This window comes from Poecilia reticulata, linkage group LG11, assembly GCF_000633615.1.
Source record: "Poecilia reticulata strain Guanapo linkage group LG11, Guppy_female_1.0+MT, whole genome shotgun sequence".
Taxonomy (NCBI): domain Eukaryota; kingdom Metazoa; phylum Chordata; class Actinopteri; order Cyprinodontiformes; family Poeciliidae; genus Poecilia; species Poecilia reticulata.
The window spans coordinates 19,671,729-19,699,669 of NC_024341.1; the positions used below are offsets into that span (position 1 = coordinate 19,671,729).

Below are 27,941 nucleotides of genomic sequence, written 5' to 3' on the forward strand. Positions count from 1 at the left end.
AGATCCATTTGGATGAAAGAGGTATAATGGAGGACATATTGAAGTTGGACAGAAGGAGAAACAGAAAAGGGAAATCAAATATTGTGCTAATGGAGGAYAAATGGATGAATTATCTTTTTTTTTTACTCGGAGTCAAATAGTTTAAGATTAAATCTCCACATTTGACAAGTTTCCTCACTTTTAATTAAAACTGGTTTTCCCTTTAACTGAGAATTGTGCCTGCAATTTAAATCAAATATAAAGCCACATTGTTGGATTAAAAAGTGAAGTTCAGGTTTTTGTCTGAAAGTGTGGAAAAGTGAAAACTCTCTGGCCACACTAATGGTATTTAAATGAGCACCAAGTACAAATTAATTGGACAAGCTGAAGTCATAACTGACATCACTGTATTAATAAAGTAACTTTCACAAGAGCAGCTGGTAAAAATCACAGATAAATTTTTATACCATTTAATCATAAAGCATATCTGTTAAAAGTGTAACTTTGAATAAAGTGTGGACTGAAAAAAAGCTTAGTTTTCAACATGGTAACAAGTGCACACTTTAAACATATAATGCACATATGTCAGGGTAATCTGTACGTATCCTACTTCTATTATAAAACCATACATGTAAAACTATTGTGCGGCATTTTTCAAATACGTTTCCAGAAGATATYGGTTCTACTTTAGACGTCTTCAAYTTTTAAAAATTCAGCTTTATTTTCCTGAAGAAACCATTCATTTCTTTTAAGCATTTGTAAGCTGACAAAATCAAAGTTTTGTCACAGCGAGGCATTATGATTTGAGTGCAAAAAACTGTTTTTTAATTAAAGTGTTTTTAGCTAATAACTGTTTTCATCTAGCGGAAGATAATTGTTCTTTGATATTCAACAGCAAAGAAGAAACAATTTCTTTATTACTTTATTACTTTATTTATCTGCACTATTAATTTGATTTGAAAAAATGTAACCGTGTGGCCATTCATGCCCTGGTGTGATACCAAAGAAAACCAAGACACTTTTTCTTTCTTTATCAGCTAAATGCATTTATGACGATAATCAGAAAACRTTTTTGTCTTCTCAGTTTACCTTGGTTTAAAACAGGCATCCGATTTGAGAAATTCCTAACGCAAAATGCCCTCACAATCACCAGTAGACACATTCTGAAAAAGTTTCAACAAAAAAAACACTAATGTTTGAATATAAACGTTTAAATCAATCCTATGTTTCACTTGTTATATGGTTAACAGAGTTCCCTGATTCAAGGCAAAGCTGTAGCCCTGAGTCTTTGTGGTATTTTGAAGAACACTTACAGTGGCAGTTCAAATAATACATCTTCTATGAATAAATAATACAAAAAAAAGAAACAAAGGCTTCCATGAAATTTTAACACAGAAAGGAAACAGATTGTGATTTCAAAGACAAATCGTTCAGAAAATATGAACTGAAACGGAAGATATAAAGTCTCAAATGTCCTTTCAAATTTCTGGTTTCATGTCGCAACCACATCAAAGTTACTGAAGCAACTCTGTAAGAACCACTCACAACTACTAAAGACAAAAGTTTACTCAATTTAGGAAAGTAAAAAAGAAAAATCAGAAATAATTTTGTTAATTTTTTTTGCGAAAATTTTTTTTTTAAATAGAATGGAATAAATAAACGTCAAGCTAAAATTCATGAACTGCCACCATGTTATGGAGGCCACAAAAATCTGTATTCACTGAAACGGATTATCACCTGCAATTGAAATTTCACAGAAATTAACATAAACCAGGAGCTTCCCGAGATGCTGGCAATCAGACTGGAGCACAGGGCACTTGACTTTGATTCTGATCTCAAACATAATTCATAACACGGTCAGATTATGACGGTCAAGATGAGCAAAATCAAAGCGATGAAAGAGTGCTCTAAAGAAATGTCCTCATCAGTTGGCACACACCAGCAGTCTCCCCATTCACCTCAGGAAGGAACACTTTCCGACAGGCAGCGATCCTGAGCAACACTATGAGAGTGACATTTCATTCAGAAAAAACAGCACCCAACTTTGTCGTGTCTGGTGATGATAATGGTTAATACTGCTGCTCCTGGCACCGTGTKATTTTCACTCCCACTCTGCCTCTCAGCACAAATGAAAGAGACGGACTAGATGTTGTCAGCATGGCCTGAACAATGTTTGGTATTTTAAGCTTTCACTTTAGCAAAGTAAAAAATAAAGCTACTACCCATGCCAGGAAAAATCCTCTTCACATAAGAAAGATTAGGTMAACGTGGAGTTTGCTAATTCTACCAAGTATTTAATGGGATACTCAAAACCTTCCGCTTGTTGCCTTTGGTAAGACTATTGTTCTCTCTCCAAATCTATTTTGTTGCATCTTTCTTCAAAGCGGCACATTTATTGTGTTCTATACACTTCAGAACTTATTTTGTCGATGCTGTTGTTTAATATATCATCATTAAGGATTGAAGTGTCCTGCCCAAAAAGAAAAAGTAATGTAAACCCACGCCTTGAGCAGATTACTCTTCCTTATAAGTGGTTTATCTCTTCTGTACTTTCATCCATATCTTTTAATCCTGCTTTTTTTATTGCTGGTACTAATAATTGTTTCAGGGATTCTCTCAAATTATCTTAAAACGTTTCCATCTTTAACTGCTGAGGTTTAACTTGGTTTATGTGTCTGTAGCTTAATACCCATTGGTAACTCAGTAACCCAGGACATTTTAAATGGCTTTACTGGCTAATATTCGTTCAGTGAGTCACATTAATGTTTTACTGTCCACTTCACTTAATTGTACAATTGCTTGTTTTTCAGCCATAGACAGCTTTCTGGTTTTCATGTTAGTCACACCTCTGACTAAAAATCAGTATGTAAAGACAAAACCAAACAGTAAAATGTTCAGTATAACAATAACACACCTGTGCAACGGACACCTAGAGTCATATGTTCTAATTTATTTGCTCCTGTAAACACGGGGTGTTCTCTTACAAATCCTAGTAGTGTTTTTTCTAAGCTGTCTGTCAGACCCAGATGGAAATACCAAAGGATAAAAGCTGGAATGTCAATCTTGTCACATATTCCTCTAACGATGTAAAACTGAAAAATACACAGAGTATCACAAAAACATAATAATTTGGCCTTGCTGCTTTAATACTTTGGTATTAAACCCTTATCCTCTTATCTGAGGATAATAGTCTGGCCAAATTTACACAGAAATGAGATGACTCACTAAGCACAAAATCAACCTGCTCCCACAGTCATTTCAGTGCATAGACCAAAATGCAATAGAAAACTAGTGGGGTAAGCTGAAGACATGAATACACCTGAGGACCCACGACCCTGGAGGATTGAGAACGACTGAGAAAAAGAAGAATGGGCAAAAATCCCTGGGTCTCTGTGAAATTGCACAACTAAGAAAGCAATTTAATTTATTTCGAGCTTTTCTACACTATATTAACTATATTTCCAGTAGGTGCCGAGTTCAGTGGAATCAAATTTCTACTCCTGTGACATGCAGTTTCTTAAACCACTGTTACCGTCTGTTTGCAGTTTGTAAAAAATTAGATATCCACTTCTGTGATCTTAGCTGATTATAAAGAAGGATTTTCTGGGTGTCCCCTAAACTCATGAAATCATCCTCCTTCCTGTACTTCCGATAATTCCTTTAAAATAAAGGGATGTCAATTTTGTCTTCCTTACACCAAAGAAAGACATCCTTCAATCATCTTTTTCAGGCGATTAAAAAATAAGAATAAAATCWGAAAAATTTAGCTTGTGCTATTCTCATGCTCAGCAAATGTTTTATTCATGCTAAACATCMGTGCTTTAAACGTTCTTCATTTTAAATTAGATTATAAACTGAATAAAGAGTTTTAGACAATTCACTAATAACGTTTTGATTGGTTGTTGGTCATTAGCCGGTCCCTAGGTCCTGGCAAAAGAYGTTCTTCCATTAAGCCAGGTAGGAAATGTTGCTTGGGAAGAACCAGTTGATCAGAACCAAAACTGGAGGTAGTGATGGTGAAGACACAAAAGAACTGCAGCTAAACAAGAATCAGTTTAGCACTGGAGTTGGTTAGACGAGCTCTCACTATGGAGCTAAGGATGAAATGGACTCCTGCTCTTGCAATGGTAAACCAATTAAAAAGAAAAAAAAAATAAAGCATAGAAACAAACAAAAGAACAGAATATTTATGTCCTGCTTGATTGAATCTGCCTTTCCAAAGTCACTTCATATTGAAACTAATAAACTCTCAGTCTGCTTGCTTCTTTTCTCCCAACATTGTAAAACATTCAAATCAAAATACCTTTCCGTTGCTCTTGTAGGATTTCCAACTGGTCAAATTTGTATATGCAGACTTCCAAACACAAAATGGGGCAGCATTTTTGTAACCTTATTTGTTGTTTTGGATGATGCTAAACAAGATAAATAGCTGTCTAAAGCTCTTGTGTCACTGGTCATTTACCAAGGCTAACTGTTTGTGCTTCTGTTGAAACTGTACAATCATGTTGTCTACAGTTTATGGACTGAGAGGTTTTTATAAAAAGGGAAGTGAAATTTGGTAAGTAGTTTGAGACAGGCCAAAAACAACTACGTCAGGGAAATGTTTATAGGAAAAGTAAAAATCAAAGATGAACAATACCTACAGTATCAAACAACATTAAGACTCAGTAGGAAAACTGCAATCCTGTATCACAGTGTAAAGTCTTCAGATTTCTCCAAACAGTGTTAGAGAAAAAAAAATGAGACAACCAATGGTGGACAGTTATGGTGAAGAAGAAGTCATTGAACAAAGCAGGAGAAAAATAATAGAAAGACCGTCTTTAGTACTCACAGAATTATGATGACAACACTGGGAGCCGATATCAAAGGATTTCCTCGGATAACTGGGGCCACTTTAATCTTGGTGAGGTCCAGGATGGAGCGTATGATCCACAAGGAGGGGAGCAGAGAAGCAGGCTCCGAGGGAGACGAGGAAATTTAAAAAAGAGGAAGTGCAGCTTTGGGGACACTTGGCAGGAGCCTCGGGGTGTCTGAGATTGAGGAAGGAAATAAAGTCTGCTCTGTCCTCCACGGATTCAGTACCTTGCTGCTGCTTTTCCCTTCTATGCCTATCGGTTCCTCTCTTGCTTTTATCTCAGGCTCAATATGGAGATAGAGGAAGCTGCAGGGAAACTTCCAGAAAGGACAAGTCCATACTGSGATGATAAATCTTGAGGGAGGGATGGAAAATAGGTTTAAAGAGATGAGGGAGATAGAAAACAGTCCTTGTATATCTCCAAAGGAAAACACAGTGGGGTTTTTTTTGTCTCTCCCTCTTTTCCTGTTTTCTCTTGAGSAAACTCCACCACTTAAAACTCTTGTTTGGAGATGAGACACTCACAGGGGCAGAAACAAACTCAATTAGAGATGGACGGAGATAATGGTGTGTATCGGTGGCACCTGCTCAGCCTCCTCTTTCTCYGTCTGACTGCTTTTCCACCTGACTGCCAAGATTAAGGCATATAATCAAATTCTCCTAATTGGCCCTGATTGTGGCAGCCAGCCAGGAGTTTCTCCTCTCCCTCTCTGTGATGCTATGCTTCGCACAGCACAAAGAATGGCAATGAGTCCTTTGCCTGTCAGTCAAGACTCTGGGCTCCTGCAGTCAATCTTCCCCACTGACTCACAACTAGTTATTATCTTRGCGTGTTGGCATCTTGATCTGGCCATATCCTCCGCTGCCCTCTGATCCTCCTTTTTATCAAATACCAGGTTGACCGGCGGGTTTTCTTTCACCCTCTTCGTTCTCTTGGTCTTGTTTTGTTCTTGGTCGCCTTTTACTCTCTTTGTATTTACATCTAATCACTCCAGMTCTTCTTGTGTCTAATCCATAACTATATCAGTTGTAGTTAATTGGTTTCAGGTGTCTCTAGCAGCGGTGAAAAAGGAAAGAGCTGAAGAAGGTGGCAGGGAGGAATTCACGCCTCTGTCGCCATTAATTAAAAAGATAATTACTCAGAAAACAAAGATTAAAGATGTAAATAGGAAGTGMACAGGCTGRTAATAACCCAGTGGCACTTYATAAGTCTCCTCTCAGCTGATTGACTCAGTGTTGTGTATCAGCTTGTTAAAAATAGCTGAGTGTTTGGAAGAAAAGTTTCTGGGAGGTTTCCTCAAGTTGTTGTGGCTACATGGTAGGATGAGACGCATGTCACCTTCTGTGACTCAGCACTGCGGGGAGGCTCGTTGGAAGAAGTGTCCAATATTTTTGTTTTTTTCAATTACATTTCACCCGCTGTGTCAAGGCTTAGGGTTGGTGTCAGTTCAGGTTTTTTTCACTTCACAGAATCAGAATCCAGGAAAAAAAAGGGAATTCATCAGAGGAGCAAGATTTTCAAACCCCGGCAATCTTTCTTTTTTTTTTTTCCACTTTTCCTTTCTCTTTCTGATGTCCTCAAAGAAGCAGCTGGAGACTATTGAGTCTTTGAACAGATAGAGTCAACATGGATCTGCCAAAGATGATGTGTGGGTTGGCTGAATGGCAGMAGGCATCAACTGTGGTTGGAAGCCTATGCAGTGGAGTCCGCCCAAGGATTCAGGCTTCTGGCATATTGGGTAACGATGTATAAGACGCAGTGGCATCTGCAATGACAGCAGCAAAGAAGCAAAACCTTAAGGTTAACATTATGGTTCATTTTAAATTAAATTTCCATCTTTTTTTGTTACCATTCTGCTTCAAGTAAAAAGAAAAATATATATATTCTGAAGGGGAAAAATGTGTAGGAAGGAATTGTTGGCAACCAGGGTAAAAATATATTCCTTCATTCAAATAAATTYAGTTCTACACCTTGTATTCAGAAATAGGTTTTTTTACTASATCAATTCTTAGACAACTGTGGGCACCTCTGAGGCGTTGAGAACAAAACGCAGCCGTCATCTATAACATTTTAAAAGATTGAAGATTACAGAAAGGTTAACCATTGATATTTGCACCAGCTCATTAGCTTTACCAGAACCACACCATCCTTTGTGATGCTTTCTTCTCTTCAGCAGAAGACACAGATTTTTTTTTGGTCATGAGAGCAGGTTAATTTTATGTTAAGTAAACCAGCATTGCTGTTTTAGATCTTTATCTTGCTAAAATTAGTTTGTTTTTTTTTTTTTTCCAATTTTCAGTTTTCTGCCAGAGGCCACCAGATATTTATCAACTTCTGAGAGCTTATTATGCCATTCTCTTCTAAAATATATCCAGRCGTTTTGGAAGAGAGCAGGCAGAAACACTGTTCCCCTACCATACGGTAAAAGGAATATCTCCTGTTCACTGCAGTGGCATCTTAGTCAACTAATCAGATATGGGATTGGTTCTAAAGCAAGCTATGTAATGCTGGTCACATTCAGAGCCGACCCAAGGCATAATTGTACTAAATAGTTGCTTATCCTCCCCTCTCATTCCCATAAAATCTGAAATTATAACACAGACAAAAGAGCTATTGTTCTAACATTTGTTTACTGAGAATGACCCTGCTATTAGATGATTTCATTATTAAATCAGAAATAAATTATTTTAAATTGAACATCTAAATTTAGGATTTAGAAAAACTGGCAAGTTTACTTTGTAAAAGTGCAAAAAAATACTCTTCAATGTTGGATGCTATGAGTTAAATCTTTGTGTTTGGTTTGTTCACAAATACATCTCAGCAAACTTYATTCTTTGTTCATAAAGAAATGGCTGTTCCCATCAGTCTGCCTGCCGCGGTTTGCTTGCACGAGTYGAGCAAGCGTTGTGGCTTTCATACTTGAACAGGAAAATTAATCTGACTGTAACAAASAACAACTAAACACAAGGAATAAATAATAAATGTAATCTAACTAAGAGCAGACTGAACTTAGTAAAAAAAACATGGCTGATCATATCAAATTAAGAACAAAATAAAACACAGAAAACAGATAAGGAAAAAGAAAAAYCCAAAACAAAACATAAGATCCTGACAAATATTTGATGGTAGTCGAGTAAACATTGAAACCGCAAAATGCTGCTAATTTTTACCTCAAGCTGTTCTTTTCCTCTGCTCTATGGTGCCTTCCTGCCAATAGAGCAGAAACGCTCATGACACTCTGATGGGATGCAGCACTGCATGCAAAACTTGCAGTCAATGAGCAACCCAGAAAAAGGTTGTCGTAACCCGAACCATTTGATTTTTTTTATAGCTATGTCTTAAAGAAGAGAAGCGTTTAAACAATAATGGGTCACCAGAAAGATAGCAGAATCCTCCATGTGGGAGTGCGCAACAGCACACACAAGAGACAGCAACATCTATAGGAGAATTGAGCATTTTCATCTAAATCTGTTTGCAGAATAATGAACTGCCTTAAAATGTTGTCAGAGATAAAAGTTCTCATGTTCTGTTAATCTTATTTGTTGTAATCTTTTTTCCATTTTGTAAGTTTTAGAAGCTCGTGGCCTAAAAAGGGATCCACAATTACTTCAACAATTTGGCCTACAGATGTTGCAGTGTTCATATTAGCTAAAAAAAAAAAAATTCTGTTTGTGATACGAAAAACTCAGGATTACTTAAATGTATATCTTGTAATTTTCAGCCATGGAGGTCGCCATTTTTCACCTGCGCAATGCATGCTGGGTTGATGATAAAGTTGTGTCCGTTCTGACCTGGAATTTCAGAAGGCTAACTTTACCTGAGTTGTTGTTTATCACGTTGCATTTGACTAATGTAAATTTAGACAATGCTACATCGTGTCGCTTTTAGCTGTAATTAAAGAAGAAATACTGAGGCGAGTCTGGAACATTTCCCACATGAAAAAAAAAAAGCATTGTAATAGAGCTAAACGCAACTCCCTCAGGACCTACACTTTGTGSCCTCAACGCATCTCTCCAGAAGTCTTAAAGCCTTCATCAGTTTTTTTCATACAAATGACTCAAACAGGTGGTCGTTACCTTCAAGCTAAAACCAAGTGCCATGCCGACAGTTTTTATCCACAAGCGCCTGTGTTGTCTGGTTAGCAAACGCTGACATGCACTGAGTACACATGTGTGCGCATGCGCACTTAGAGGAGTAAGTCAATAGTTTTCAATGATAACTTGATGCACTGTCTTGATTTCAAAGTGTATTTAAAGCAGGGTCTAGCTTAGCTRMAGCCAACTAYAAAACACTATAAAACACGCCTCCCTGTACCGCTAAGTCAAGATGTCATACAGCTGTTAATAAAGTGTATGACGATCTAMATTAAGTCATGATGTTATGTTGCTGATTAAATAAAGCATGCGGTAATGACATGATATACTTGTCTGACAGTTATAGCTGTCAGATCTGACAAGTACGCTGATCTGACAGAACACCTGGTCACCACATTTTATTTGGACATGCACATTTGTAAATTCCCACAGGATTGGGATATTTGAAATATCAGAACATAGAATATCAGAAAAATAATTTAGAAAGTCTCTTGAATTTGTACTTTGGAATTAAGGTGATRTATCKGTTACAGCAGGTTAGCAAATATTATTGGAAATGATATGACTTGTATAAAGCAGGCAGAAAATTGGTTATAACTGACTCAGAGCTCAAAAGACCAAAATATGACCAAAAAAAAAGAATCATTCACAACAGTCAGAATTGCTTTAGCTTCATATTTGCAACATCAACCTAAAAGTAATAGGACTCAGTTCAACAACATAATTATTTTTATTTTGTGTTGTTGTCTTTGGAGAGTTATTTGTAAGAAATTGATCATTTGAAGGCCTTCTTGCTTTTTGAAGTGTTTTATAAACCAAACTTAGTTATCTTTTTTGCTTTCGAGATTAGGTATTTTAAACTTCTTCCATTTGTCTGTTCAGCCATCAGAAGCAAGAGAGATTTGTAGAGGACCAGAAAACCTTTGAAAAAGATTCTGAAATAAGTAGCGTACTTGGCTTTTGTCAATATAGTATAGCACAGACGAGAAAAAAATCCAAGCTTTATCCAAATCTTAGTTATTAGCATATTTAAGACCAGCAGAAAAACACTGCACCGTCATAGTTTGTTCAGATTTATTATAAATTAATTTGTACATTATGTGATAGGCAGTGCATAGTAGTGAAGTGGAAATGAAAGCATGGAGGGTTTTTCAGATTTTTGCTTTGAAAAACKAATCTAAAGCGRTATGAGAATTTGATGGGAAAATCGTCCCCATTARCAGTGGTAGCATCGTGCCATAGAGACAGGACACAAGTTGGTGCATGGAGCTACCAGGTAAATCCTAGGAAAAAAATACCCTGAGAGAGACTTGTGCCTGGAGCAAAAGTTTCTTTCTCAGAAGAACGATATTAGCTGTGAAACCAGAGCTACAGCACAAAGTTCGATTTGCTCAATCGAAGTCTGCACCTACATCTGTGGAAAGACTTTTTTTGCGATTCACTTTTACTCTCCATCCAGACTTCCAAAGCGAGCAACAAGAACTGACAGAAGTCTCTTGAYGTACTAAGCAAAATGTTTACCATTGACTTACAGGGGCTTAATGCAACTACATGCAACTAACACACTTTTCAGAGAAAATACAGTTTGTGGTTTTAATGTGACAAAATAAAAACAATTTTCAAGGAGAATCCTTTTCCTGTATGGAAAAGATAGTCACAGAAAAGAAAGAAAATTGATCATCTACAATAACAATAAATCAAAACAAAGTTTTTTAACATGGATGGTTCCTTTGTTTCATTGCTGGTTGTGAGAGAAACAAATGGCACCATTGAAACACATTATCTAACAATGCAAATAGCAAAATGTWTTCCAGCTGAAGACATTGGCCAAGAAAAGGAGCTTTTTAAAGCGGGCTATCTGAGAAGCTGACCAAAGCAGTAAGTGACAGTGGAGGGTTGAATGTGTCAAGCAGCCTGCATTTCAGCCAATGTAAAGGTTCCCAAGATGTCTCTGATGAGTAGTTTGGTCTGATTCACATCAACTAAATACTGAACTCCTGTTGTGCTCTATTTCAATTTTATTGCTTTGTCCCACCGCTTGGCTCTAATCATCTGAGACATGAACCATCTGTGACAGAAAACCTTTACTATCCTGACCATTTAATATCCCCACAGTGTCAATTTGTTACACTTTGTGAACTACAGTCAAATTTGTTTTTCCTCTCATTCTTGTTTTTTTTGTTTTTGTTTTTTTTTACAAAGCACATATGCGCAGGTGAAAATGTGACCTCGTCAATACTACTTACGAGGAGTAATGTTTGTAAAAATCTAGAGCTGATTTGAATAGTTTTTAGAAAATGAACTACTACTATTATTATTATTATTATAATATTATTATTATTATTATTATTATTATTATTATTATTATTATTATTATTATTATTATTTGTAGTGCGTATAATCATCAGTTTTTTGTCTTATTAAATCAAGCATATGCCGGCTGTGTTTTAGTAGTTTTCTCAAAAATGCAGTTCCATTACATCCATCCAGTCACAACAAGCGAAGATAGGCTCCAATTAAAGGCTAGCCATTTTTATCTCCCTCTATGCACAACCCATCATCTCTTCTACATTCCCTGTGTAAAAAGGGCTGCCCACACATGCTTTAATTACAACATAAAAGTGCAGGGCTTGACATATTCCCCTTCGCTGGACATAAACTGTGACGGCTTGTTCTCAGCTSCAGATAGCAGCCCRCTCCTTCGTGTGAATGGCCTTTCAAATGGTGACTATAGAGTTTCTAACTGATGTTGTCTGCCGTGTAAGACATGATGAATGTCCCTGCCTGCACAAAATGACTGCAGCACAGATTGAGGGGTGGGGGGTGATGTATGGATGTTGGCATCAAGTAGGTTAATAATGTGCAAGAMAAACAAAGGTGCAGTGAATGTTTCCAACTCAACCCGGGTGTTTCTATCAGCTCACACATCTTGAAACATCAAAATATTGTCATCTTATAGAATGTTGGGCAAATGTCTTCATTTGTTTGTTTTAATCAATTCCTTTCCTGTTCAACTACTTTCAATTGACGATCACTTTAAACTCAGACAGACAATGAGTCATTAGTTTCTCGTTAGACTAGTACATCAGAATAGAAGTGAAAAGCTATGACTTTAAAGACATTTATTACTAATTAAGTACAACAAATTAGGTAGATTATTTTCACAATGGTAGATGTTTGAAAGCCTTTATTTCTATTAAATATGATGATTTTCCACTTACAGGTAATGAAAAAATGACATTTAAAACTATAATATTACATTAGGCCATGAAAAAAAAAACATATTTAAAGCAGAAATGTGGGCTCAAGTATGTTTAATACCTGCTTAAAGGTTGTTATTTTCAAAAATAACAGCCATCATATGAACGAATATTCTAATGTACTGAGTAGGACTGTATAACTCAGCTGCAGATGAAGATTCTGTCATGCATCACTGGCTGGGAAGCATCTCTGTATGAGCAGGAACATCTACAACTGTAATCAGTCAGGATGCTTTTTTGCCTTTTCTCATATTTCTTACATTCTTTCAATGCAGAGTGGCCAGGTTAGAGTGCTGGTTCCCCCATCATGTGTTGCTTGACGAAACTCATAAAAACTTGAGTTGCAGAAACACATTAAACTCATGATTACACCTGCAATTATATTGTTTGATTTTTTTGCCACATTCAAATTTGTGTGTATATACCTCATGTAAATGTTTCAGATGGTGAAACTTTGCAATACTACAGGGGTGGTGCCACTGTAAGGACGAGCCGGCTGCTGGAACACATCACCCACTCTGCTGGGAAGATGATTGGCTGCAATCTGCACTCCCTGCAGGACCTGCATGTCTCCTGGACACTGAGGTGGGCAGTAAAGACTGTAGATGATTCTTTTCACCCCGGACATGGTCTCTTTAAACCTGCTCTGGCAGGAGGCTGTGGTTCATCAAGTTTCTTACTATCTGCAGCTGGCCTCATCAACAATGTGCACTGTACTTATTTTATCTACAGCACTGTGATGCCTGCACCAGAAGGTAAAGTAAATGAATGTCTGTAGAAACATATATAATTGTAAATCCCCCTTTATTTCTCTTTCTTTCTTTCTTTCTTTCCTAGATACACAAAGGAGTATTATTAAAGTTCCTTCCTCCCAGCAGCTATTCCACAGTAAAATAGACATATTTTACTGTGCCACAAATGTGCACATCCTTTGTGTTATTTGCAGAGTTTTTAAAACAACAAAGTCCTCATAGCAGTGGAGATAGACTCCAGATATGGTGCAGTCCTACAAGTACAAGGGAGTGCAAGTCAGTGCTGTCACAAAAATCTGTGCTATATATTGATACCTGGGGTGAGTAATGGCAAATCCAAGTCTGCAGGTAAATATCCCCATTCTTTACTTGACCACTTAACCATATTATTACATTTTGGGTGTTCACACTGGGTATTATACATCTATTTATGTAATGTTGAAAAGGTGGAGCTGGAGATGTTTTAACTTTTACACATTATTCGTATAAATCAAGGCCCCATAGATTAAAGGGCAAATAGGTATAAAATTCAACCTTAATTTTTAGTATAACAATTGTTTCTTACTTTTTGTTATGTTGGGTATTTTTAAGTGACGAGAGGTAGAGGCAGAGGGTGATTTTGAATATTCCATTGAAAAAGTTATGAGAAAAGCAAACTTACAAAAATACAGGATTCCAGAGTTGAACAAAAATAAACCATAACAAAAAATAAATAAAATAGCCAGGAGACACAAGGAGAATGCAGGGAAACCAGAGAAGCAACAGAAGGAACCAGCAAGGAATGACTGAGAAAGAGGTGCTGAAGTACTGGAAGGTTGAATGCTGAACGAATGGACCTGGAATGATTAGCTAACTTATTACAGGTGTGAGAGAAGAGAGCAAACGGCAGACTGAGGAGAGAGAGAGAGAGAGAGGAAGTAGCACAGGACTGAGGGAATGTACACATGGGATTAGGAAATGAATCTAACAGAAAAGAAAACTAGACATAATTAAACCAGAGTAACTAAAAATAACCAGACACAAGAAATAACATATTAAACAAGAATTACTAATAAAGAAAAGCAGGATCAAGATGATCTAACCAAAATAATAAACTAACACTATATAATAAAGAAACTAGAATCAAATCAAACTACAAAATAACCTAAAACCCTAACACTTTACAGATGCTATGCCAAATGTTTCCATTTCACTCTCAGTTTTTGCACAAAAATAATAAGTGATCAAATCAATTTAGTTTTATATCAAGAAATCCTGATTAAACTTTGGAGTCTGCTTCATTTGTAGTGACCAGAGACTCTTCAGTCCACCATCATAGCCAGGAAAACAACGTATGAGCAGAAAACCTGTAAATGTAATGGAACAACATAGAACAGCAAATCATATAAAACATATAAAAAACATTTTACAAGTTGTGTATGAACAAAATAAAAAGTGACCCTGGACCAAAAATGATGAAATGAAAAGGATAAAAGTAATAAACTATCACCTCTAAACAGCCTGTGTAACATTTTATCACTGTGGCGACTGAATCCAGGCCAGGGAAGAGACTCTGCTGAAGAAAAGAGTCACCATGACACCTTGGCAGTGTCTCCTTCGGGATGATGCAATGCAAAATGGCCAGCTTGTTTCCAAACAGCTCTTTAACGTTATTACATTTGAACGAAGGCTTCACTAAGTCGATGTGATCTGGATAAACAATTGACTAAAAAAACAAAAAAAACAAAATGATGATTTCCACAAAGCTATTGTGAAATGAATAGTGAATCATTTCAGCATTCCAAAGTAATTTAAAGCTAGTAGGTTCCTGAAATGTCATATAAAGAATCTGAATACTCAAGTACTACTGCGTAGAAGAACCCAATATATGATCCATCTTAGTATTTGCAAACCAACTGAATAAAGACTTTTTTATGGATCTAGAGGAATTACAATTTGTCAGTGACCTATTTCCAGACCATATATTTACAAGGTCAATTATTTGTGCGAATGTCTTATTGTTTGAAAGCACTCTTTATTCTAAAAAGACCTCAAGAGTATAGATTTGAACTCATGGGTCCAGCTGTATGTAATCGGTTGTAAAAAGAATGAACTAAAAAGGACAAGTTTCTAATTCAATGCAAGTTAGAGCTGACAGCTGGTTGACCACTTTAATCATTGTAGTTTCTGTCTGAAGGGGTCCAGTGATTCAAAACAGAATCAATCCTTCAAAATGGCTCGTCTTGATCCAAGTGTTGGTAACAGCAAAAGATYGATCTCTTAAAGTCACGCCTTGATTGTAATACTGAGAGAGCACAGTTGCTGCTTCTGTGTTACAAATTCCACGTTTGTTGAGCCACTGGGCATTTGGCTGTGAAAAAAAAAAAAGTGCCGCAGATGTGTGTGTCTGTGTAGGTTGTGGCAAATTCCCACAGGAGCAGTATGAAACAGACTGAATGTTTTTCTCTTTGCATTGCCTGAAGTCTAGCACTAAATATATATGCATAAATGCATAAAATAACAAATGCATACAGCCCATGGCGTGTATCTATACMCACAGAAAAAAAAAGTCCCCCACACAGTTTCAAAACTGGAACTGAACACACACCTGCTGCCTCTTGTCACCACTGATGCTCATACAGAACAAAAGTCGACTCCATCAACTGTCACCCACAGTGACAACAGCTCGGTAACTCACTCTGGAATAAAGCATGCATGTATTAAGCCTCAGAAAAACGAACCCGAGCCACAATATGATTGTCTTTCTATCTGCTATAATAACGTATTACTACTCTGTCGTAACAGCACACCGCTTCTTATCACTCAGATGCAAAGGCACAGAACAGAAATTATTATAATTTTGATCCTGGCTGAAATATATTATTTTATTATAAAGGACTTCAATACACTGATCCATTACCCAACCATGCCTAAAGGCTAATTGAGAACAGTTAATGAGTTTATTTTCTAGAGCAGCCCATTTAAGTACATTCAAGTGGATTTATTGGTTTTACTCCAAGAAACTTCCCGTAAATGCCTACTTTTGGAGAAATTGAAGAGTGAACTATTCTTCTATATACGATGTGGTTTGGTTGTGAAACATCTTTGACAAGGTTTTTTTCTTACAGGGTGCTCTTGGCAGCAGTTACCAACACAAAATACACATAAACAAAGCAAAGAATGTCCTCGAATGGAGGCCTGTGCCAATTCCATACTTCTCTCACAGACACCAGTGTAGTACTATGTACAAATATAAACTATCAGTTATTAATACAAAGGAGGAAGAAAAGGACAACAACCATGGTGACAAACAGATGTAGTTTACTCTAGAAGATAACGCTAAAAGTCTCAACCACTTTAAAGCTGTTAGGGAAATAAAATTGCTTCTCTTTTCTATTATGTATCTTGCCACTTCTCTGGGATGTTGGCTGTTCTTAAATAAACAATCTTTGAGTAAAAGAAAATGAAACCGTTWGCTAGGTTCATAAATAAAAGCAAGTTGGCTGAAATTACAAACTATGGAAGTTTGTGAGATATGAGATGTAAGTGGCTGTCACACTGTATCTAAAAATCAGTTATATACACTGTATCTAAATGGAAGGACATAAATCACATTTTATGAAACATCAAGTCCTACTAGGTCTGTTAAAGCTGCAGTACAAACCTCTTATAGAAATGTGTTTGTTTGTTTTTTTACATAATTGTTAAAACTGTCATTATGTTGTGAAAGTGATATATGTGGCAGGTAATCTGTGAAAAAAATCAAGCTTCTCCTCCTCCTCCCAGTGCTTCTTTTGCAATCTGCAGAAATGCACTGCTTATGGTCAAAACAACCAATCAGAGCCAGGAGGAGGGTTTCATTGCTGTCAATTATGCACATGTATGCGATGCTCAATGTGCTAATGGTAGAGAAACAACTTACTGTTGCAGGAAAAACTGTTTATCCACAGTCACCATGCTAACTAGCCTGAGCATGAGTGGCAGGCTGTACTATCAGGAAGAAGCTGTAGCATAGCAGAGAGCAGGGGGGAGAGTGTGAGCAGCATACACACAAGAATGATTCACAGCACTAAGACCGTCCTTCTGGCTCTGATTGGTTGTTTCTGACTGAGCAGTTTATTCTGCATTCAGCACTGGAAAAAGCTTGATTTTCTTTTTCAGATTATTTGTCTCATACCACTTTGTCATTGCTCATGTTTCAATGACATAGTGACAGGTTCATAAAATAACTTTTTTTTTCTATATAAATTAAAATCTTATTAAAACTGCAACTTTAATGTGTGACATCATTTTGTAAAGCAGGGTCCACTGAGAAGGTTGTCATTGCAATGCTGTCCATCACATTTTTTATTGCTGTTTTTTATGCTTACATATCACATGACCACCTTGGGTGAGGAGTTCAGGAYCCATATTAAATTATTTTTTAGATGAAAATTGATTAACTACCATCCGTTGGATGCACTTCATGCATTTAGCATGCTGACATGCTCTGTAGCAGATGCTGTGTATGCACAATGTAACATTGAATGCAATAACATTGCAGGCAATTTCTGCAACATTTAGGTAGCAGATGTATACATGTGTACATAAGAAATTAATTTAATTACTCTACAACATATTTGTATCCTTCATTAGGTTTTTATCTTGTACAATAAAGTTCTATTTTKGAAGGAAATTAATGAGCTTTAGGGCAGGCCAATCTTCTAACTAACATTTGTTGGGAGTAATTATAATGAAAGTAGAAGACACACAAAATACTCAGTCTTAACGCAAACAAGCTGAAGTTCATTTTACCTTAATTTGATCATATGTAGAGACTTAGTTGATATTTTGAAAGTATATCTGAAACTATGACGTATATTCACCGAGTTGTTTAAAATATCYCCAGGAGCAAACATTCCTTTCCACCGTGTCACTCCTCCACTCATTTTGGGGAATACCAAAGCATTTATTAATCAGAAGGTCTATCGTCCCTCCAGTGAGTTGTGGATCAATTTCGGACTCCCAGTCAGTCAGACATGCCCATAAAACCCCAAAGGGAGGTATCCAGATTAGTTGTCCAAATCCCCTCTGTTGACATCCTTTGATGTGAAGTGGCTCTATTCCAGACTCCCTCAGGATGGTGGAGATCCTCACCTTATCATTAAGGCTGAAWCAGGGATYTTTTTCTTCTCGTCACATGTTCCAATCATCGGTGAGGGTTGAAACATAGACATAGAATATAGGTAGTGACTTGTAGTTTAAGGGTGACTATTTTTTTTTTCATTAAAATAGAAGGGAAATGTAGCTCAAAACCACTACATTGTACAAATTCTATATTMAATTAAAAACAGATCTATGTGGAACTATTCCCTCTCTCTTGCAGACTTATTTAAACTATGGAGATGAGTTTGAGTAGAGCCAGGGCAGAGACTTTGCTTAGCCATAAAAAGAAAGCTCTTGAAAACAGTACCAAAAAAATAGAAAATGAATTTGAGAGCAGTAATTACTAGCTGGGTAAATAAAAGGGCAATATAAAAACATCTATGCACTGTTTTTCTGTTTCACATGGTTTTATGTGAGAAAGGCTAGAATGCATTCAGCTGTGCAGCAATTTTAGGTTGTTTGATGTTTCTGTATTTTCTTTATTTTTAAATCTTTTTGTAAAAATGACAATAGTGGTTTATTATGAGAAGGGAAAACCATCCAGTTCTTGTGCAGATTTTGACAACATTTCAGTTTTTTTTCTGCAGCTACATTTGCAATGCCACCACCAGTTCTGCACAGCACCTGTTTCACGTCACTGCATTTTACTATCAAAGATTAAAACGATATTTAAAGAAAGCTTATTTGGCTATCTTTAGACTCAGCTACAGAAGCTGCCATATACAGGTAATTCACTTTAACTCAACAGTTTGACCGATCAGATATGATGGAAACTATTTTGGCTCACAACAGAATCATTAGCAGTCAGTGCATCTGTTTCCTGCTCATCCAAACAATAAACAGTTTGGCAGCAAATTGGACCACATGGGATGTTTTAAGGATATGAGCTCTGTTCATGCGTTGAATAATTTATCACGTGAATGAGTCAACTTCCACCCTTGTTTCTGCATCTGAGCAGGGGGCAATGGGATTGACAGTTAATTTTCAGCTCTCTTGAGGCCAACTTGTTGCTGTGTGAATACTGTTTTTTTTCTGACCTTTGAGAGCAATGACATTAGCTTTTTGTCTTGAATATTACAAGATTTTTCAGTTTGTAAGTGGGAACCCTGTGGATACAGCAAACTACAAGCAGTGATCAGCCTGAGAGCTTTTGACACCAAATTATTGCTTTTTCTTTCTTCTATTTTTACATTGTGACTGTAGAAGACAGACTTTGCCAGAAAGTGGTGTTTTATTTGGCATGTAGCAGTGCTAGGCTGGCTGGTCGATGATGAAGAAATATTTTTTTAATAGCAGGACAAAGAAATACTTCAATAGAATCATGGGTTGTGAAAAAGAAAATGCTGTYTACCTCATCTCTCCGGAGTTTTAAGTTTTTTCTGACTACACACACATTAATATCCATGTCTATCAAAGTATTTATTTGAGAGGCGAAGGGGGTGATGATGGGTCAGAAGTCTCTGTCCAAAGTTGCGGAGGTGTTGGCGTGTTTCTGAGTGTGTGTCTTGGAGACGGTAAGGAGGCTGGACAATGATGGATGGAGAGATGGATGCAAGGATTATCTGGGATAAACCTCCGACTGTTGATTTTATGTCAAGCCCTTTGCCTCTTAGCTACAGGCATCAGAGTAYGGAGGACTTTATGGTTGTGGAGCACAAAAAAGCAAGAAAATCTGTATGTTTAACCTGATGGTGCAGCTGACTGACAGTTGTGGGGAAGGAAAGAGATGAAGATGAGAAATGTGCAAAGCGGAGAAAGAAACAAAGCGAAAAAGGTGACAGACTGGTAATGAGGGGCACAACATGTCTAATGGATAGTTTGTCTGAAAATGAAGGTTGAATATTTTTKGGGGGAGAAGCAATGTGGTGTACTGATAAATAAGAATGAGCAAATTACAAGCTCAGTSACAGAGAGAAAGGTAATGAAAATGTGATTTAAAGAGAGAAAAAAATGAGTGAAATCAGAAGAACACAGCAGGAGAAGAGCAAACCCCTGTACCATCTCCCCCAACACACACCCCCACCACCCATCCAATTAACACACACATTAACACACTCACCCATATGCTTTTTCTGTCTGTGGGGGAGCCACCAAACCAGACCGCCAATTGTAGTCCCAGAACAGTWACTAAAAAGCCGGCAGAGGGCTGAAGAAGAGCGAGGTAGGAAAGGGGGAAGCAGAGCGCAGCAGCAGTTCCTGATCAAACAGGCAAAGCTTCTCGTACAGACGAATGCACCAAAGGAAAAAAGGGAAGAGGAGGGAAAATGAGGAMTGTTCAACTGAMACCTGAACAAAACTCTTCCAGCTCACAAATCCCAGATTTACTCCACATCCACCTGATAGATGAACTCTCAGCTGTTGATATTTAAACAGACACACCAGCGCGCTCACACAGCTCCCTCACTGAGCGCTGTCGCAGTGACACCATCAGCAGCAAAGCTCCTCAGGCGGACGGTGCGAGAGGAGAAATAAGCATGAACGGACCTCTGGCACCTCCTCCCCCTCCTCCTTGTTATTCCTGTTGTACCTCCTTGTCAGCTTTATCCAACTATTCAGTCAGACAGATGAGAGGGTGATGCTTTTCTCCTGCTTCTTTGCCATTTTAATTCAGTTAATTATTCCTGCGCTGCACTGCTGCACAATCTCTCCTCTTTCTGTGTCCTTCACTGTCGGACTGACTGGGGCTCCACAGCGCAGAGAAGCTGGACTGCGCTTAGATCCCTCCCTCTCCTCTCTCTGCTGCTCAATGTCTTTCCATGCTTCCTCAGCCCCCTCCTACAGTTCAGTCTCACATCTCCTGTGACTTCTCTTTCACAGTCAACACTGCATTAACAAGTGGAAAATGGTTTTGGACCATCAGATTTCCTTCAGTAAGTCAAAAAATGTRAAATCAGGATATAGAGTATAAATAACCATTACAACAACAATATGCAATTCYTTTTGCTCCACACAGTCAAATGCTTGATGTTGTAGAGTGTAAATTGTATGAATAGCAACTTRCTGCATGCTGTAACTCAAAACATTTTGAAAGTAAAAAAAGAGCTGAYGTACTAAAGAAAGTACATTTATAACAGAACAGTTAAGTTAGCTTTGATCCAGAGCAATCCAGTGAAACGTGAAAATCCACAAACCACAGTTTAGATTCACCTGAAGGCCACAGCTTCAGACTGTACTGATCTAACATTTGCAGTACCCTGAGGTTCTGTTTTGGTTTTCAATAAACTGTATTTACTTGAGTAACTCAGTTCACTACACACTTCACTACTTTGACAGTTATCACAGATTTTGAAAAGACTAGTTGTTCACACCAGACTTAACACCTGTGGCAACAGCTGGATCTACACTACAGGATTTTTCAGACAACCTAAAGCCAAATGAGCGCATCAAAGTTTCTCTTGAAGGTGACAACAGGAAGGAACAAACAGACCACTGGGTGGCAGTAGTGAGAAAGACGCTGCATTTTCACAATGCAAATGGTTATATTTATTTTACATAAAATGAAAGAGATGCAGTTTAACCTACGTGAATCTTAAAGAACAAGTGAATATGATTTGGAAAGTGTCAMAGGTAACTTTGCTATACTTACGTTAAGAGCGTGGAACATGTTACGGCCCTAGGCCATGTGTGTTGGGCTCTGCCTGCTCTTTTTGCATCTTTTCTGTGGAGGGTGTGGTGCTGTGGAACCAAAGCAGAGTATAACGTTGACTCTTTCCTCCTTTCAGTGACCTCCTGACCCTGCCGTCCGGCTGCTGGGCCTCGTCTCATCTTCACCAGGCACATTTGAGTTTGTCTTTATTTTCACATTTCGACACATACACACACACACACACACACGCACACACACACACACACAGTCAAGTTTATTTGCATAGCACATTTCATCAGCAACGCAATGCTTCACATGATAGAAACATTACTGTAACCATTTATGGAACAAGTTATAAACATTGCATTTTGTCAAATGCTTTAATCAAAATCATCATCAAATGTACATCAAAAATATTAATCATTGTTCCAATTCTAAACACTTGGGGTTTTAGCTTTGATTGAAAAAAACCTCAATGTTTTCACTGTTTTGCTGTTTTCTGGAAGCTTGTTGGTGCTTCTCCATTCTTGGTTACAGACCTGCTGTAATGACATGTCTTTACTGTRTTTTGGTCCTAAGTCACTTGAGGATTTATAAACTATCAGAATTATTTCAAAGTCTATTCTCTGAGCTACTGGGAGTATAARAAGCTTAGACCTGGGGMGAAGTGCTCTATCGTCCTGGTTTTAGTCAGAATACAAACAGCAGCAATMTGGATCAGCTCCTGGTGTCTGATTAAACTTTGTCAGCAGGCCTGTGATGACATTGTTGCAGAAATCCATTCTACTAAAAATAAGTGCATGGATGTGTTTCTCTAGGTTTTTCTGCAACATTATAACCTCTTATCCTGGAAATGTCCTCCATGTTATTGAAGTATGACTTTGTAATTGTGTCTTTTGTCTTTAAAGTTTCAGGTCTGAGTCCCTCACTACACCCAGACCAAACATATGTGTGTGTGTGTGTGTGTGTGTGTGTGTGTGTGTGTGTGTGTGTGTGTGTGTGTGTGTGTGTGTGTGTGTGTGTGTGTGTGTGTGTGTGTGTGTGTGTGTGTGTGTGTGTGTGTGTGTGTGTGTGTGTGTGTGTGTGTGTGTGTGTGTGTGTGTGTGTAAAAAATATATATATATATATATATATATATATATGTTTGCTTTACTTTATTAATTTTCCTTAATAAACGTTCCTTTTGTGCACTGTTACCCGTGGTACGGTCCACCAATTTTGTTATGACCCTGAGCCAGCCATAGCATATGTATTTGAGGCTGAATTTGTTTTTTGTTTTTTTGTTTTTTTGTTGTTGTTGCATTTAGAGTGACTTTAAATGTTGGCTGTAATCTAAAAATGTAGTCAAACAAACAACAATGTCATGTTTCAGTTGTGGACCACTTTGTTTCATTGACAAGCTATATTTGTTATTTGTTCTTATTACAGAAAATGAACACAGGCAAATTTTTAATTGATTTCCTCTGGTTGAAACACTGGCTAAGCCAAAGAAGCCATGAAACATGTTTATGTTCAGTATGTTCAGTAATCAAAGGTAAAACAATTATACCATTGAGCAGTAGATGAGTAGAAAATCAGGAAGCATTGTCTTTGAGGATGAAATGTGGTGAGAAAAAAGCAAGAATGACAAAGTTATTCCATAAATTATTATTTTTTTCTTCCCTGATGCTGGGGGCATATTCAAAGACGACAMTGTGAGGAGTCATCAGGTTCAGATTGTGAAAGAATAGTTCATAGAGCACGAGACAACATTTTCGCTCCTGTACTGGACCTTGACCCCTCTGAGAACCTTTGRGTTATCCTGGAGAAGGTTGGACGCTCCCATCATCAATACCAAATATTGGTGAAAAATTAATGCAACACTTGACGGAAATAATTATTTTGACAATGCAGAAGCTTATAGAAACAATGCCCCAGTGAATGCATGCTGTAAAGGTGATCCAACAAAATATTAGAGTGTGTGACCTTTATTTTTGTTGGGGACTTTTTTTTGGCCAGCAGAACATTAGATATAAAAAGGAGCCATTTTATAACAGACATATTCATATTTGTCTGTGTTGCTTAGAGATCATCTAAAGCAAATCATTTAAAGCTTTAGGAATCTTTTTTCTGCTCCATCCTGATGGTAAAGGTGAGGAGTGCAACTTGGAGTGATCCCATAAACTCAACAGACAAATTTGAGGAAAACATGCCAAGCGGAAATAAAGAGGCTCTTCATTTTGTATAACAGATGTGTGGGTTTTAAACAGAGTTTTCCTCTGTTTGTTAGCTGTATATTGTTCCAGCCAGAGTCCTTCCCAACTGCTTTTTCTCTCATTGTTTTCTTCTTGCCTTACCCCTCCTTCTGTGCTTACACTGCATCTGTCTCACTGCATTATCTCGCTCTGTCCTCATCTATCTCTGCTGTGTTCTGCACCTTTTTTTCTAAACAAAGGCCTCCCTTGGGTCAACAGTGTACTGAACACACCATCCCTACACAGCACTACCTACACAATCCTCTATGAGCAAAACATCTGAAGACAATGTTTCGGTTTGACATTCCCRTGTTTGCTGATTCATTGTTGTTCAGCGTTTTGTATACATGTAAACTAATTTCCAACGAGGCTAATAATCAGGAGTTTAAGCATTTAAACTCATTTGCAAATGACTAAAGACCTGTAGTTCTTTGTCAACTACTCAATGTTTGGAGTGAACAGAGACATGTGAACTTTTCTTCCGGATATCTGCAAAGTTGAATACGGATAATTAAACAGAATTATGACCTACTGTTTATTTAAAGAACATGCCTGCCTGGTGATGTGTTGTATTATACAACAACAGATGAAGAGCAGAATYCACATGAGCGTTATCAAGCAGCAAGCACTAATAAAGACTGAATAACACAAGCAACTTCTCTCCTTAATTATTTATTCACAAAATGCTTTACAAGAAACTCTTTATCTGAGTTAACATTTGACTAAACTAACAAGTAAATATGAAAAGAAGTAATGCAGGGAAAATATGACTGCAAAATGAACAAATAAGAATAAACTGAAGCCAATAGAGAACTGAAACCAATGCWGTGATGTCACATTTCACTGTGAATATGAATGTATAAGAAATAAGATTTGGTTTGAGGACTTATGGATATTGACTCTCAATTTGGCCGACAGACGATGCCACATTTGGTGGCTCAGTATAACAACAAGGAAAGTGGTGGCTGCAGCATTAATTAGCATCAATTAATGCTAACTAATTAATACTAGTTAATTAATTAGCATTGATTAATTAGTCATAGATCAYAGCACTGATGGTCTAGGCCGATTGCAGTGTGAGTAAATACTATCTACATACCTATTTACCCATTTACATTTCCTGTCAAAAATGAAAATCTGTCAAGGCCTAAGAACTTTGTTCTTAACTGCATGTACTCTTTAAAAAAAATTATTAAATTGTATTTTTAGCTGTTTTCTCAAATCCCAGTCATGGCAGATAGAGCCTCACACTAAATTGTGTCCTTCCACTTCCACTGTTACCCCATGCTTGTTCAGGTGAAGGTACTGCTGCAAAGTCTGACACTAACTTGATAAAAGCATTTTTTTGATCCAGCTGGATACCCAAGCATTATAATTAGGATAAGTTATGATGTGTGTATGTAGTTAAATTTTAATTTGTCTATATAAACGGATTGATTTATGTATTTCTGCTCATGAATTTCTTAAGTACCCTGAGATTACATCTGTTCTAAATCGGTGCCATATAAACAAACTGGTGTTTAATTAGTAGAATTATGAATTTAGAACATAGCTATTATTGTTCTAAGAACCCAATTCAAAACAACATGCCTCTTTTCGACTTTCCTATGACCACAACATACAAATCTAACATTCCACATAATTATTTCAGTGAAAATCTGCTGAGAAATCACAGTCTGGACAAACTGGTGAGGAGCATTGAGCCAACATTTATTCACAGGCTTGGTCCCTGGTACTGCAGCTAGGTTGAGTCTAGAAGGATAACTTTAAAAAAAAAAAAAAAAAAAAAATATATATATATATATATATATATATGCCTAACAGGTTCCAAAGGGGAAGGCTTGGATCGTGGAAGAGCATACTGATTTATTTTATATGCCAAAAGATTTAATCTGTAAAAATATAGCCAAAGTGTAATTTGTAAATTCTGGCCACCCACACCACCCCCTGGAGTCAACAGTGCAGGTCAAAGCTGCAGAGGCATCTGCTCTCTTCAATCCTTTGGATGTGTGCTATAACATTTCTATTTCCAAATATCTTTGACACAGTGGATCTCAAAGGTGTACGCAAAACTCTGGCTATTATACCAGAGATTTTGTGTTGGAAAAAAGCTGATCATAGTTCGTTCCCTCAAAATTTCATGTGTCATTTAGCCTGCACAGTTTAACCGAAGAACAAAAGGTGCAATAATATGGGTTGAAAAGTGCGCACACTCTCTTTGTGATTCAATTTCTGCGTAGTGTGCAGACAGCAGGAATCCTCCATGACACTAATAATTTAGTAAATTATAAACTTAGACAACAAACAAGGAGAAGGCAAAAGAGAAACACAAAAGAATCTGAAAGAACCAGGGAAGAATCTTAAGTGGAGACAATGAAACACATTGGACTTTAGGTCATTGAGTGACATTAGAACCAGCGGAGGGAATGCAGAGCAGCTGGGTGATAAATGAAACTCAGGAACTGAGGAAAGTTACTAATTAACTCAGAGGAGGCAGGATGATCTAACAAAACCAAATACTGAAATTAAATAGTAAAATAAAAAAACTGAATGGTAGAGAAGAACAGGAATAAAAAGGAGCAAATGATTTCAAAATACAGAGTAAACACATTTTTAGAAGATTGGTAGTGACAAAAATACCAGCCCAATAAAACCAAATACAACCAAAGCAGAAAGCATTATGTCTTATTTCCATTGACTGTATTGGAATCCTACATCAGCTATATTTGCTTTACTTTACTTTCCAAAGATTCTCAAAATTGATCTCACTGTGATGAAATATCTTGACAATAACATCTCAGATCTCTTAAAATCTCTGTCATGTTCAAACTCTAATATTCACACTATTGCAACCAGGTTATTGTGCCTTTCTGTCTTCTAAACTTCTCGTGGCAGATTTGTTTGTGTTATTTCAAAATAACAATAGAATTGATGTGGTCTCATTTTGTACTATTTTTCAAGATGGGTTGAAAAACACAAAGTCTCAGTAAAAGTCATGCTCCTCAAAACCTTAAGGGATTTAATAAAGACACCCTATTTTAATTATAGCTATTACGAGTTTTCCCTTTCATTTACACCAGTGGTCCCCAACCCTCGGTCCGTGGACCGGTACCGGTCCGTGGACCAATTGGCACCGGGCCGCGCAAGAAATAATTACATATTTCCGTTTTATTTGAGTGTGGAGGATCTTTTATTTTGAAAATCCTTTAACTGGATTCTCTCGGTTACTTGCGCGCCAACACTGAGCCCACAAGCAGCAAAATGAGTAAGAAACAGATCAGATGTCTTTGGAAAGTTTCTTTGCTAATTGGAAAAGGCCTAGAGAAGAGACAGGAGAATGGATTTATCCCGGACCGGTAGGTGAGTCCCACATTGCAAACCCGCTCTGCACAGCGACCGGCTGCTAATGAGGCAATGAAACTTCAAGCTGCTTTGCCAAGTAGAGACCAAGCAGGCTGTGGATATAAGCAACACTTCGGGTGTCATTGTCTCTCATCACTCCCAGATGGGACCGTCTCATTGCAGAGAAACAAGCTCAGGGTTCCGTTAGTCATTATCGTGAGTTAAAATTTTCACGAAAGCAAAATGTTCGTTTTTGTGGCGCATCTGTATCTTATTTTGACGGGATATGTAAACGTTACCATAGCGACCAGAGTCAGAGAGCGTTTGGGTAGTGGTCATGAGGAGATGAGTAAAGCTTGTGAGTCTTAAGTCTGGTTTAGACGGCAAGATTTAAGAATTGTCGGCCGACTCTCCAAACCTCTGTGACCACAGAGCTGATAAAAGTCCAACAGGTTCGATCGGTTCGTGTCTCCAGCCACACGGCAGAGGTAACACACCACACACACTGATTCCAGTTCATTCCAGAAGAAAATCCACAAAACTCCCATCTGTCATGATGGGAGGTAAGTTACGAACCCACATGCGAGAACACAACCAGACAGGCAGTAAAGTTTACAATGATTTTATTGAAAGGGAAGGAGGTGAGTTCTGGAACTGCGGACCGGGTCGTCTGACTGTCAACAGGGGAGCACAGGGTTAGACAGAGAACGGTGA

The 27,941-nt window shown here is 37.6% G+C and overlaps 1 protein-coding gene across 4 annotated transcripts in view; it reads right to left on the reverse strand.

Moving 5' to 3' along the window:
* The window catches only part of LOC103472527 (glutamate receptor ionotropic, kainate 5-like), a 219,298-nt gene extending 198,523 nt beyond the window's left edge, over window positions 1–20,775 (reverse strand). The window contains exons 1-2 of one of the 4 annotated variants that reach the window (XR_001777105.1): window positions 20,125–20,775; window positions 4,811–6,600 (exon numbers count right to left, since the gene is read on the reverse strand). The gene's annotated coding sequence lies outside the window, so the exon portion shown is untranslated. Of the gene's footprint in view, window positions 1–4,810; window positions 6,601–8,005; window positions 8,028–8,911; window positions 8,994–20,124 lie in introns of those variants that run through there. The other 3 variants (XM_008422226.1, XM_017307584.1, XM_017307585.1) reach the window with 3 other exon arrangements.
* Between the last annotated feature and the right edge of the window lie 7,166 nt (window positions 20,776–27,941).